The 15,000-nt window shown below is 35.6% G+C and overlaps 1 protein-coding gene across 1 annotated transcript in view; it reads left to right on the top strand.

The window, feature by feature from the left end:
• LOC106880078 (uncharacterized) overlaps positions 1 to 15,000 on the top strand; it is a 286,274-nt gene that overhangs the window by 23,857 nt on the left and 247,417 nt on the right. The window lies entirely within an intron of this gene.

Raw genomic sequence — 15,000 nt, 5'->3', positions numbered from 1 at the left:
AATATATGTTTACATAGGTATCTTTCAAATGAATCAAGTCATAACCTTATCCATCTATTGTTTTCATAATCGGTCATAATGTCTTACGTTTAAGATGATTCCCATGCTTTCCCTGATGAGAAGGTTACAATTTTAATATCAAAGATCCCAATGGATCACACAGGTTGTAATCCTTTGAAACATATGTAGGAATACAGTATGCAATTATAACATGCGTTTTCTCCATTCCTTAAATTCTTATATATATATATATATATATATATATATATATATATATATATATATATACTTAGAGCCTTAAGGCATCAGTTGCCCTTAGTTTATAGTTCTAATAGACAGCTTTCTAACAGGATTTATATACAGGTTGTCCACAAAGTCTGGCTACATGGAGTAAATAAAATTATAACATAAACAATTAAGTATAAGAAATAATAGCTTCTTAAAGTATGTGTTAATCCCCATGTACCCAGACTTTGTGGACACCGTGTGTATATATATATATATATATATATATATAGTTAAAAACCAGTCTGCTACGGAATAAACCTATACGTTTAAGGTAACACTGAAAGATTGTATCATTTTTGTGCAACCTCACGGAATGTCGACGTGTGTGATTATATGGAAAGATAGTCTACTACTGTGTACTTAATTTCCTTTCATTTGCACACCCGTTGAATGAAACCTATAGGTTTATTCTGTTGTTTTGTACAGTACAGGCTACGGAAAAAAAACATTCAAATTCACTATTCTTGATAAACGCTTCAATAACAAATGTACGGTGTGCCGGTCCAAATATTGGTGGTGAATGAAAAACACGATAAAACATTACCTACATTTATATGCTATTATCACCTGTCTAACTTTACTAGCGGCCAGATGTGGCAGAAAACATATGGGAGGTCTTCCTGCTTCACCGCGTATAAGAAAAAGAAAACGAATACTGTTAACCCATCAATAATTAATGAAGAATACGAATTTAAATTTATCATCCCTAGAACTGCTTTAAAATTGGGACTGTGTCAGCTACAAAGAGTGTTTCAGTTGATCTGATGAACAGAACAGCCGGTTCGGGAAATTAGTGTGTAAGTGGCTGAGCACTCCACAGACATGCATACTATTGAAGGTAGATCTCAGGGAAATTCAAGGTGACACAAGATGTGGAAAGGTTGGCACTTTCAAATACAGGTGCAACTCACTTTTGACAGCTGAAGTATCGCGAAATAAAGTGTTTCGTCCAAGGACACAACGCACCGCCGATAATCGAACTCATGATTTTACGATTGTAAGCCGAATACCTTAACCATTAAGTCACGTGCCTTAATCCAAGAACTGCTAATGCGAAAGCAAGTGCAGTAGGAAGATTTCGTAAAATGGTCGTCTTTGTCAGTCCTCACGTGTGTTCCAGTTGATGCGATCAACGGAATAGCCTGCTTTTGAAATGAACGTCCTAGTGGCTGAGAACTCCACAGATGTGCATAAGCTTGAAGGGAGATTCAGTGTGACACAGGATGTTGCAAGGCTGGCACTTTCAAATACAGTAACAATGGTATCTTGTGTAGCAAGGTAACAGTTATAGTAACTTCATAACAATAATGCCAAATAGAAAATGTGGTATTTGAATAAAGCAACGGAAAGCTATCCCGAGAATATTATCATATATCATTAGAGATTACCGTTTAGTCTTCGCATACAGACCCTGTCTTTTAAAACTTACTTTTAGCTCATCCCATCCTTGACGGTAATATATATTTCCACAAAGTAACCATCGTGTTGTTACTAAACATGCTAAACATAAGAGCCAAACCTTCCTCAACTAAAATCCTATCATAGTGCGTTGTATAATGTCGTTCTTGATCTTTTTACTTAGGAATATACCTGGGAGATCACAGATCGAATTTCTTGAGTTCTAGTATTGCATGTATTACATGAGATGAATAAATGAGATGAATGCATGAAATTAATACCTGAGATTAAACAACAAACAGCCTTTTGTATTAATCTCTAAACAACCTTTGATACGTTACAAAACCCAGACTTACCATACATGAGACTACTATTTACATAATGCTGACGGTGCTCTCTACAAAGTAGGTGCTCTCTACAAAGTAGGTGTGAAGAAAAACGATTAGTTAAAACACAAATATTTTCCGTCAACTCACTCGCAATTTATCGATGCCTCGTCTGACTCTTGAAACTTACCTACCCCCTCTATGTATTTTCAATCAAAACTCAAGAACCTCCTTCTTTTTTTCTCCAAACAACCACTGTGACATAACTCTGAAGAATGGTTTACAAACCTTAAACTACAGAGTTACATTTCCCTAACATGTCCGATATGTTTCTACAACTTCCATAAGCATAATCTAATAGCACTTTACAATGAAACCAACATGAAATCCTATATACCGCTCAGGCATTTGCTCTACCTAATCTAGTAGTAAAGGTTGTTTACCGTGTAATATCTCTGTGTATGAACAAAAACGTTTAAAACAGTCTTCAATTTATTACTTCACCTTTGCTACTGTGTAAATAACTGGCCATATCAATTAACATAAACCCACTCGCGAAGGAACATATGTATATATAATAATTCTGTTGCAGGGAATTAGCGCGTGATAAACGTTAAATATAGCTTTGTAGAAATAACAATAAAATGGTTTCCTAATGGGCTTTATCATTACATTTGGAGCTGATGCCATTAATCGTAAATGGCATTTAATACTGTCATGTTTTAACTAGTCACCTTACAACGCACACACTTTATTTGTTCTCTGGCAGAGTTTTGGGTTTGCGTAGGTAATTGATACCATTTTCGTTCAATCGATACGCAACACTAATATGTCTCCGTTGTTACAATTGATTTTAGACACAAGTCTAAAATAGTGGTAAAGAAATATAAAAATGTTTATAACAGAAAAGAAGGAATCCTAATATTACAGCAAATGCAATGTATTTCGTCAGCTCAAGATAATTATTGTAAACAATACTATGCAATCAATTCTATACATGTATGTGTTAGTATGTGTGTTTGTTTATATTTATATATATATATATATATATATATATATATATATATATATATATATATATAAGAGTGTGTATGTCTGTATGCGCATGCTTATATAACGTCAATAGTTACCCACGACTGATGCACTTTCTAATATATATGTGTGTGTACCTAATTATGTATGTATATTTGAATGCATGTATATCGCCAGTATCATTCGGTAATACTTAAAGATTTAATGGTTTACTAATGATTCACTTCACATAAGGGACACCTTATTAAACGATATTCCATCTTCGCTGTGTTAGAAGACACCATGAAGAGAAGACAAAATATTTTCTCACATTAGATGGCGAATCGGTTGGGGCGAGAAAATCTCGAGGTAGTTATTTCGACACTGCAATCTAACGTTCAGGTCTCACCAAAGTCAAGTCGCGGTGATGGATTGGCGGGACTGAAGAATGCCAAACCAGATACCTTGTGATATCTGTTCTTGCTCTTTACATTCTCAGTTCAAATCTGGCTATACCCTATCTGGTGGTACCTATAATCCATCACCCGCTTACACACCATCATCTGATACCACGGTTACCTTTAATGAAGTTCACTTTGTTGTAATCATGTAGGTCATGCTTCTGGCTTGAAACTACACAAATCACACCTTCCTATTTGACGTGGAGGTCTTATAAGAGATGATTGTCTCTGCCTTTCAACTCACTATAGGCATGAAAAGACAGTTTCCTAAGTAGTTTTCCCTTAAATTTTCTGCTGGATTACTGTTATCTTGTGAAGATAATCTCTACGTAAATATCGGCATCCCTAGATCATCTCTTTTTATTTAACGGATTTCTAAACCAGTCACCGTCAACAATAGGTGGCTATGTAAGCTGTGTTCTTTCAGTGAAAGTAGTTACAATACAATAAGCTTTGGTTTCAATTTCACACACACACACACACACACACGCACACACAGGCACACACACACAAATACACGCACACCGCATGCACTGTCTTGGTACTTGATTCCATTTGCTTTGCCGTTGCGTGCACGCTCTCACCACGAGCCAAACCTTCAACTCTTATCTATGCACGCGACAATTATGTACACGTCGACAGTTACAAGCTGACGGTGCTGACTCTACGCAAATCTCTCTTCTTGTTCCAAAAAGCCAACAAGATCTAAATTACAACCCATTGTCTTAAGAAAAAACAACAGAAGTCCACACTAAATAATTTTGCCTTAGATCTCCCTAAAGATAAAGGATGTTCATGTCTGGAATTGTCCTACGGACATGTTTGCTAAATTATGTCTAGCATGGAGCTGCACAGGACACAAAAAAGAATCTCGATGGCCCGGCCATATGAAAAATATAGCATTTTCTATGAGAGATCCTACTTGCGCTCTCAAACAGTATATACGTCTATCCTAGCGCTCACTCATTTCTTCCCCTCTCTCTCTCCCTCTACCTTTTTCTCACTCTTTCTCTCTTTATCTCAGCGATCACATTCCAATTGTTAAACAACAATATTTATAACCGCATATCATGTTCCCATCACACCTACAGTATTCCTTGCCCAAAAGTTTTTTCTTGGAGCACTTTCGCGAATTCTTCCTCTCCACGACACACCTGAAGGTGCAAAACCTAGTGGTTAGGGTGTTGTCTCACGAGAGCAAGATCTTAGTTACAATCCTCGGACTTTGTGGTGCGTTTCGTTCTTAAGAAAACTATTTTCGGTTCACGTTGCTCCAGTCCAATCTGCTGTAAATGTGTAACCCTGCGACAGACCTGCCTCGGTTCGCGGCAAATGTGATTTCGATCATTAATACGTCATGGAAACCGGTAACCAGCCCCATAAGGCCTAGGACTCGAGACTGTACTTACGATGTTTGCAATACTGTACAACCCTCCCCTGCTCTTTCTATGTTTTGCCTCAAACTTCAATCTGCAAATGCGAAGGTTGAAAACACAATAATTTCGACTTTTTCTATTGTTTTCTTTTTTAAATCGTCTGCATAAATAAATAGAAAGACAACAAAAAAGGAAATTTCGAAGTCGGATGATTACTTCCAAAATACTTTCATTTAAAGCTCAACCAAGTTTATATTAAAGACTTTAGCGTATCTTTAGTTTTATGGAAATTTTTCTCAAACAGACCAGATAACCAATGGGATTCTTTATCATTGAATAGGTTCAATACCTTTGTAGTAGGTAATCTATATTGATTTTCGTTCCCAATAGAAATTCTGGAGATTTGTGCTATAGAGTGTAACGATGAATATTACATAGAGTGGCCGGCTTCCATATATGAAATACGTGTTACATGCCGTGCTTACATGAACATGAATGGATGTTCTTAGACCTGAACACTGAATAGCATAAAGGGATAACTGGCGAATGCATTCTATGCTGACAATAGTTAGAATATAATATTAATTTAACAGTTATGAAAGAATGATGAGTTCTGAAGAATATCAAAAGTGAAATAAGATTTTCTCGGACTAATGAGCCACTCGATAATTGTGTATAATGAGATAAATTGAGAGCGTCAATTGAGTGGCATGTATTGGTTTTAGCAACGGAAGTATTGCTACATGAACAAAGTTTAGGATAAGGCGTTTAGCAATGAAGACAAAATGCACAGATCCAAACTGCTGCGTATGTGAGATGTAACCTTGTATAGAAAGTACTGAATAAATCTCGCCTTCGTAAAGATATCTTTATAGTCGTTTTCAATGGAAGCTGTTAAAGCATCATCAATAGAAATAAACGATTTCTTTTTAAGTAGACAGAAAGGCGCCATGTTTTAAGTGGTGGGAATTGGATAGGTAACGATTATGACTGTCCCAGTGGATTAGCGGGGAAGTAAGTGGCGGTGGGAGGGAGAAATAGGTTTGACTGAACACTGAAGCGGCTTGTGATTACATAATGGTCTTTATTGTTTCTCGACACGACAGAAATAAAGGATTGGTACAGTGTGTTAGTGGGCGATACTTTCCAGATAATGACAAGTATGTGTACACACACACACACACACACACACGCACGCACACATATGCATGTATATATATGTTTGCGCGTGTGCTTTTGTGTATACGTGTATGTGTTTGCACGCTTTTATGCGTTTGTGTAATCGTATGTTCGTGTTTATAAGCAGAAGTGCATTTTGTCCATTCTTGTTACGCACTATAGCTCGAATTAGCAACGCAGAGAATTTTCAGCTTAAAAGATATATATATGTATATACGTATATATATATATGTATATATATATATATATATGTATATACGTATATATATATATGTATATATATATATATATATATATATATATATATATATATATATATATATATATATATATATATATATATATATATATATATATATATGAAAACAATCTGACATTACACTGTAAGATGAATCAATGCTTTATAGTCTTTGTTAAAGGCTGACTTTGTCTTCAAAGTATCGGCTTGCCTCTACCTTCTTCAGGCTCTGCTTTACTCGGAATTTTTTTTTTTTCTAATTAGAAATTGTTAATTGTTAGAGATAGATGATGCTGTGTGAAATGGTAATTAATGTATGAAGGGGATGTGGAAAAGATAGGAGAAAAGTACATGTTTGTAGCGTGGGTTGAAAGGAAGTTACAGTTAGGAGATTATATTGGGTTTGGTGTGGAAATTCGTAACGGTTTTGAGCTTAGTCAACCGTTGAAGTAATTGTACAGAAGTAATTGTACAGAAAGAGGTGTGAAACCTTAGTGTTATAAATTTTGGATATGATATTCTTTGTACGAAGAATGGGGTTCTGCTGTATTTTAGGTTTATTGGTGGTTGGAGTATTCTGCATATCGGCGGCAAGGAATTATTGTCACTTTCGTAGATTCAGTTGCATGGAGGGTGCATTAAAAAGGAAATAAAAACATGCAACTGAACAAACACGGACATAGTCAATGTATGTGTGTACACGTGATCGGATAGTCATCATTGACTCCCTTGAGATCATCCACCGTTTAATAAGTTTTGCTTTTCATCTTGCAGAGAGACTATAATTACTGTCCACTTAATCTTCAGGGAGCCCATAATTACTGTCAACCAAATAATCTTTGAAAGGCTGCCAGTTTCGTTTTCGAATAATAATAATAATAATAATAATAATAATAATAATAATAATAATAATAATAATAATAATAATAATATCTCTATCTGACATGCTAAACAGAACTGGATGTGGATACAACTGTTACAGCAAAGCAATCAGCTACTTCTTATACATGGATGACCTAAACTGTAAGCTACAAATGATAAACAGCTGGAAAAATTACTACGGAAAGTTCATGGATTTACAAAAGAAATAAACCTGAAAGTTGGCTTAGAAAAATGTTCCAAAGCAACCTTGAAAAGAGAAAAGCTAGTTAACAGTAACAACATCACACTAGATAAATCAAATAAGAGTATTATACCAAAACCAGACATACAATACTTAGGAATCAATGAACTAGATATGAACAATTCACACAAATGAAGGAAGAGGTAAAAAAAAGAATACTATAGACGATTAATACTGAAAACAGGGCTCAATGCGAAAAACAAGTTAATAGGTATCAGCACTCAAGCCATACCAGTTATAAGTTACAAATACAATATCCTTAACTGCACTCTAAATGTACTAATAAAAATAGACAGGAAAACAAGAAAAATAATGACAGGATTTAGGATGCACCACCCAAAATCTGACATAGAAAGGTTATATATAGAACATATTGAAGGTAGTAGCGGCCTTATAGAGCTAGAAAACTCTTATAAAATAACCACCATAGGACTACAGAAAAACCTACTACAAAAACAAGTAAAACTGGTAAAAATTAGCCACAAAACATGAGTAAAACAAAAAAGCTGTTTTCTGTCTCGAGGAAGCTGAAAAATACAATGGAAGTTATGCCAACACTATGGGATGACAACTGGAAAAAGGTGGTGTAGGCACAACCCAGAAAAAGGTCACAGAAAATGAGAAAGCAAGCATACTCTGGGATATACCAATACACACAAAGGGAAAAAATCAAGGCTAATAGATCGGATATAGTTGTCAGAGATCACCAAGAAAAAAATGCCTTCTAGTCGATATATCAATACCGACGGATGACAATGTTTCTCTAAAAGAAACGGAGAAACTATCAAAATACAAAGGTCTGGAAATAGAGAGGTAACTCGAATGTGGAGCTTAAAAGCAGAAACAATACCTACAATACTGAGTGCATTAGATATGATAAGAAAAAACATTCAGACAAATAAATAGCAAAAACGTCAGAACATACAAGTGTGTATAACGTACAGAAAATATCCCTACTAGGCACCGCACATATTTTCAATACAGTGAAAATAAGAACACCACAACAAATCACAACTCATACCCAAAGTGCACTAGAGCTGCGCTCGGTAGTGCAGTGAAAGCACCACGTGATAAAAATAGAACCACGTGATAAAAATAGAACCACTGAAAAATAATAGTAGTAGTAGTAGTAGTAGTAGTAGTAGTAGTAGTAGTAGTAGTAGTAGTAGTAGTAGTAGTAGTTGTTGTTGTTGTTGTAGTAATAGTAATAGTCCTTTCTACTATATGCACGAGGCCTGAAATTTGGAGACAGGGTACTCGTCGATTATATATTTTGGGCTCATAGTATTGCTCTACACTATGAACCCAATATCTGAACTGTACTGCGAAACTTGAACACTAGAAGTGTCTCAAATGCTCCCAGAAATGTGTGAGGTACCAAGATTCCAAATTGCTTGTTAGAATATCTATCAGGATCACATGATATTCTACAAGAACTGTTTAATAAGAGACTAACAGAGATAGAAACAAGAAGTAACTGACTTCCTGAAATTAAAACCCGCTTCAGCAAACTTCAGAAAATTACATACCCTTAATTTTGCTTCTTTTATAGTCCACAAAAATGGTAAAAGTAAATACATTTATAGAAAAAACAGTGGTACCAGAATTCAAAGGATGCTGCAAAGGCCATATGGCTGGAACGATCAATTACTGATCAACCATTATAGAGTCGACTGCACGAGAAGAAAGGGGTCTGAATTCGAATGGATTGATTAACAGACGGATTATGACACCCCACGCGTAGACTCTGGAAATATATTTCTATAATTGAGCCAGCACCATTTAAGGAAAGATGCATTAAATGTGTCCTGGATAACTAGCAAATAATCATGTGACACAGACAAAAGTGAAAAGCAAAAAACTATTATCAAAGACATACTTTATAAAGGAAATCTCTCTTTCCGCTCCTTTAACATCTGATATTAACACATTTAGTCTACATACTAAACAACATCTGATTTTGTTACAAATGTTATGGAAATAATCATCCACATTTTGTACATGGATGACCTCACGTTGTACACTGCAGATTATGAATGTCCGAAAAATTAGTAACACTGCACAGCACAAATTTAAATACAGAAAAATTACTGCGAAACACAAACGCACTGCAAAATTCACCCACAGAATATATAGTTGATGATGGAAGTAATAATCGCAGTAAGAGCACAATAATAAAATTAATACAGGCACAAATACAATAAATGTCCGATGGTTAATTTAAATTCCTGCGGGTCTGTCTACAGCCATCATATATTCCTTGCCAAGGAAGAGGCAGGAAAACAGTTCAACATCACTTAAAGTTGAAAATGGGATTATGAGGATCTCGAAACTTCAATGAGAAATTTAAGAAAATTAGTATTTTCAAGTAAGAATTCATTTCATAAAATATGGAAACATTACCGAACCGATAAACATCAAACTACAACACAGCCATGTTTTTAATATAGCATGACTAGAAGAAATGGTGTTCCCGCATATTTACAAATGCCTATATACACATATGTGTATACAAGTGTAAGTATGTGTATGTATATATATATATATATATATATATATATATATATATATATATATATATATATATATATATATATATATATATATATATATATATATATATATATATATATATATATATATATATATATATATATATATATATATATATATATACATATATATATATATATATATATATATATATATATATATATATATATATATATATATATATATACATATATATATATATACATATATGCATGTATGTGTGTATGTACGTGTGTATGTACGTATGTCTGTCTATATATGTATACACATTTGTTAATGTATATACTGCATGCAAATGCATATATATATATATATATATATATATATATATATATATATATATATATATATATGGATGGATGGATGGATGTATATTTCTATATGTATGCATGCGTATAGATATGAAAGTATACATATGGACATCATATATATGTATGAGTCGCTGTATATGTGTGTAACCATGCGTGCGTCTGATTGCATACATGTATATTCACTCAAGTGAATATTAATTCATGTTTGTTCGTTATTCTGGATAAAAAAAAAATGAAGTAAAATAATGTAAAAGTATAAAAATAACATGAATCAACATGAAATAACATGACCGAATCAATATTCATGTTGTTCCATTATTCCACTATATAAATTGTAAAGGAGAAAGATAAGGCGTCGAAAGGATAATAGCTGAATGGCTTTAAATATATTTACTGTTAAAGAGGCCATATTGTTTATCTTTTAATGACAGAATTAGACAGTATGCACCAACCATCCCATTCCTTTCATTAATAACAATAACGTCGTATTCATATATTCAATAGGTTAGATGAATAAATAGCCGTAAAGATGCTAGATATTTGATGTTGGCAATAACCTCCATTACTTCACCTTCACATCTCATCTCTAGTATCTATTGTACTTTAAACAGATATTCATATTCATATCTTGTTTGTGGAGGTTTTTTCCTTCTGTTTCTTTCTGTTTTTTGTGTGTGTGTGGATGGTGCGAAGATTCATATTTATACTGTGGAAGACTTATTACTCCAGGACAATTTCCTTGCAAGACGAGGTTTTAATCTGGGCAGTAGTGTGGAAGAGTAGGCAACCACCAACTAATTGACAAGTACACTCCCCGGCATTGAAGTGCAATATTTCGTAAGCATGTATTTAGATTCTTGCGCCTACGTATATTTGTACTTCTGTGTGTATGAGAGTCACAGAGCGCGTATATATATATATATATATATATATATATATATATATATATATATATATATATATATATATATATATATATATATTAGTGACAACGAACAAGCTATAGAAGCACTCACCTCTCAGAGCATTACTTCTTATAGCAGAAACAGGTGTAAGCTAATGTAGTCTATTACGGTCCTGCATTATAACCGTTGAAAAAGAAAGTAAATAGTATATATACAACGCACGTTAATGTGAGCGAACCAAAGCGAACAACCATCTTCGAAGAAACCACGCACGTGGTGAGAGGTTATAAAGATAGAAATCTGAGCTATGTTTTATTCTTTATTTCTAAGTTTTATTAATATTCTATTCTCTTTCCAAAAACAATTTACGACAAAATAATTTATTTCACTTGTTTGTTAACATACTGTAATTTGTCTCACAGAATAGTTTTGTTTTTGTTTATTTACGATAAAATTTACTTACGATAAAATCGTTTCTTCTTAGTTTATTTACATACTAAGTTTGTTTGTTAACATACTGTAATTTCTCTCACAGAATAGTTTTTGTTTATTTACGATAAAATTTATTTACGATAAAATCGTTCTTCTTAGTTTATTTAAAGTATTAAAAGTTTTCACTCATTTTCCCTTATAGTCACCTCGTTTTAACACTCTTAATCAAAATCTCTATTCTACTCTTATCCCATCTTCTCTCCCTCACTTTTTCTCTCTTAGTTTCTCTGTTTCTCACCCTCTCTCTCTGTTCTCCGTGATATATATATTTCTCGTTTTTCATTTTTCGTTTTTCTTCTCATTTTCATTTTGTCTTGTTTGTTTCTCTCTCTCGAGTTATCTTCTCTCCCTCATATATACATACATACATATATATATATATATACATATATATATATGTGTATGTATATATATATATGTATATATTTTCATTATTCTTTTCATTTTCATTTTGTCTTGCCTCGTTTTGTTTGTTTCTCTCTTGAGTTATCTTCTCTCTCTCTCTCTCTCTCTCTCATACATCTCTATTCCTATCACATCCACTCTCTCTCTCTCTCTCTATCTATCTCGTACTCTGTACGCACTCTCTACTCGCTCTACTTCGTATTCTCCCTTCTCTCTCCCCCCTTTATACTCTTCTTTCTTTCTAGTACTATTTCTATATTCTTTAAGATAACCTCTCTCTCTCAAATATCGTGCACCATGGATACCAGAGGACGAGACTTTGTACAGCGCCAAGTTGAGGCCAACAAGAAGATGAAGATGCGCCGAAACTGGCAGCTGGAAGAAGTTCGTCTTCTTGTATACGCATGGAACCTGGCCAAAGGATCACCAGCAAATGATCTAATAGCCGAAAGCCTGGATAGGTACAATTTCCACAGGTCAATGGCTCAAATTAATCGAAAGAAACTGGAGCTCATTCGCTCCTACGAGCTTGTGAAACCGCACCTTGACCTCCTAGAAGGCATTATGAGAGACACGAACACAAAAATGGACAGTGAAGACCCTGCACACTGTGCTCAGGCTCAGGAGGACCAAACGGATCACCAAGACAAGGCAGATGCCACCAGTGCTGTAGCCACTGATGAGGGATGCAATGACCATGGTGAATACAGTCAACGCTGCACCACAAACGACAAAGACAGGAGAACAGACAAGAAGACGGTAAACACAAACAGGCTTCAAGCCGAAACACGTCACACAGAGAGAAAGAAAAAGAAACAGATCTGTAAATTCTACATAAATGGTACCTGCTGGCACGGGGAAAAGGGACGAAACTGCAAATTTGCCCATCCCAAACACCATCAGCTAAACAAGGTAGATAACCACTTACAACAAAATAAGCGGGAGCGCAGAAAAGGGAGACCAGAAAGCTTAAATCTACGTACACATAATCCACCGAATACCAACAGGACTCACAAAGAGAGAAGTCCGTATATTCCTTCTGCTCCCCAAAAAAGGCTGTATGCAGAGGCTGTACGAACTGCAGTAGCTGAGCAGCAAGCTTTTTTAAGCTTGGCCTAGAAAATGGTACAACAGTTAACGTGGATGCAGAGGGTACAGAGTCAACGCCACACGAACCATTGTCCAAGACCACCACAGATGATGGATCAGGGATGGCCACCGCTAACACCAGGAACCCCTGCACAGATATCACACCCATATTCCTACTGAATATCCGGGGCCTATTACGAACAGGCGGCAAAGATAAGTTCCTATACTTGAAAGACCTAGTAACATGCAATCAAGCAATATGCATGGTGCTTACCGAAACGCATCTAACACCTAATATTGCAGATGCGGAGATAAATATACCAGAGTATGCCGTACTCCGAACAGACAGAAGGGATAGAAGTCATGGGGGAGTTGCAATGTACATCCGAGAAGATGTCACACCCCTACTACTACTATCACACTCAAACTCTGTATGTGATACTTTAATAGTACACATAAAACAAATTGATGTAGTTGTATGCTCAACATACCGTCCACCAAATACCGCAAAGCAGGAAGGTAAATTTGAGGACAACCTCAGACGCATAGAAGAGGTCCTGACAAATCTGGACCAACACATCAATATACTTTTCCTAGGCAACTTTAACCTCCCAAATGTTAAATGGCCTGAAGGTCACATCCTCTCTGGGATGTCACTGCATGAACAAAGCCAGGCAAAATCATTGCTAGAACTATCCAACATGCTGTTCATGGAACAAGTGATACTCCAACCAGCCAGGGGAGGCAATATTTTAGATCTCTGCTTCACAAACAATGTGAGCCTAATCCATAATGTGAAAATAACGCCCACGTCTCTCTCAGATCATAACATTATAGAATTAACTATGTATGGTCCTAGACAACCCACTAACACCCACCCCACCAGGAGGACTCAAGCAATATCCAACCTGAATTTCCACAGGGCGGACTGGAAGTCAATTCACAAAGAGATTCGAAATCAAAACTGGCATGACAGCCTTTCTATACAAGACAATGACCTCAAACTAAGTCATTTTATGTCAACCATACAAGACATATGCACCAAATACGTGCCATATAGAAAGACCAGCAAACATGCCAATAGAATTCCTAGAGACAGGAAAATCCTTATGAGACACAGAACAAAGGTCTCAAACCAGTTAAATAGAGAACCGGAGGATAGGAAAAGGGCTAAATTAAAACTAACACTATTAGAAATAGAAAACAAAATTAAACTCTCCCATGAAAAGGAGAGAGCAGAGAAGGAGAAGAGAGCAGTAGAAAGCATAAAAACAAACCCCAAGGCTTTCTATAGATTTGCAAAGGAGACTGCTACGGTACAGTATAAGATAGGACCCCTATTCCTGCCTAATGGCTCACTGACTGCAGATCCCACATGGATAAGTGAAATGCTCAGTACACAATTCAAGAGTGTCTTCACTTCTCCTCTGAGTCACATGCAGATAAAGAACCCAGCTGATTTCTTTGACAATAGCACTCAGCAGAAAAAGACTGCATCCATTACCTACATCGACATTGAAGAGGAAGATGTGATAGCTGCCATAAATGAAATGAGCTCAAATTCGGCAACTGGCTCCGATGGTTTCCCAGCTGTCCTCTTAAAGTCGTGTAAACAAGAACTAGCAGGACCACTCCGGATACTCTTCCAGAGTTTCCTTGCAAATGGTAAACTTCCCAAAAAGCTGAAGGAAGGCACCATATGTCCTATCCATAAAGGTGGAAGCAGAGCAGAGGCTGGGAACTACAGGCCCATCTCTCTGACTTCACATATTAGCAAAGTCATGGAACGAATTGTCAGAAGGAGATTGATTGCGTTCCTAGAAGAAAATGACTTGCTGAATGAGA

This window comes from Octopus bimaculoides, chromosome 1 (genome assembly GCF_046866305.1).
Source record: "Octopus bimaculoides isolate indiv1 chromosome 1, ASM4686630v1, whole genome shotgun sequence".
NCBI classification, from domain to species: Eukaryota; Metazoa; Mollusca; class Cephalopoda; order Octopoda; family Octopodidae; genus Octopus; species Octopus bimaculoides.
This window is presented reverse-complemented; position numbering and strand designations above follow the sequence as displayed.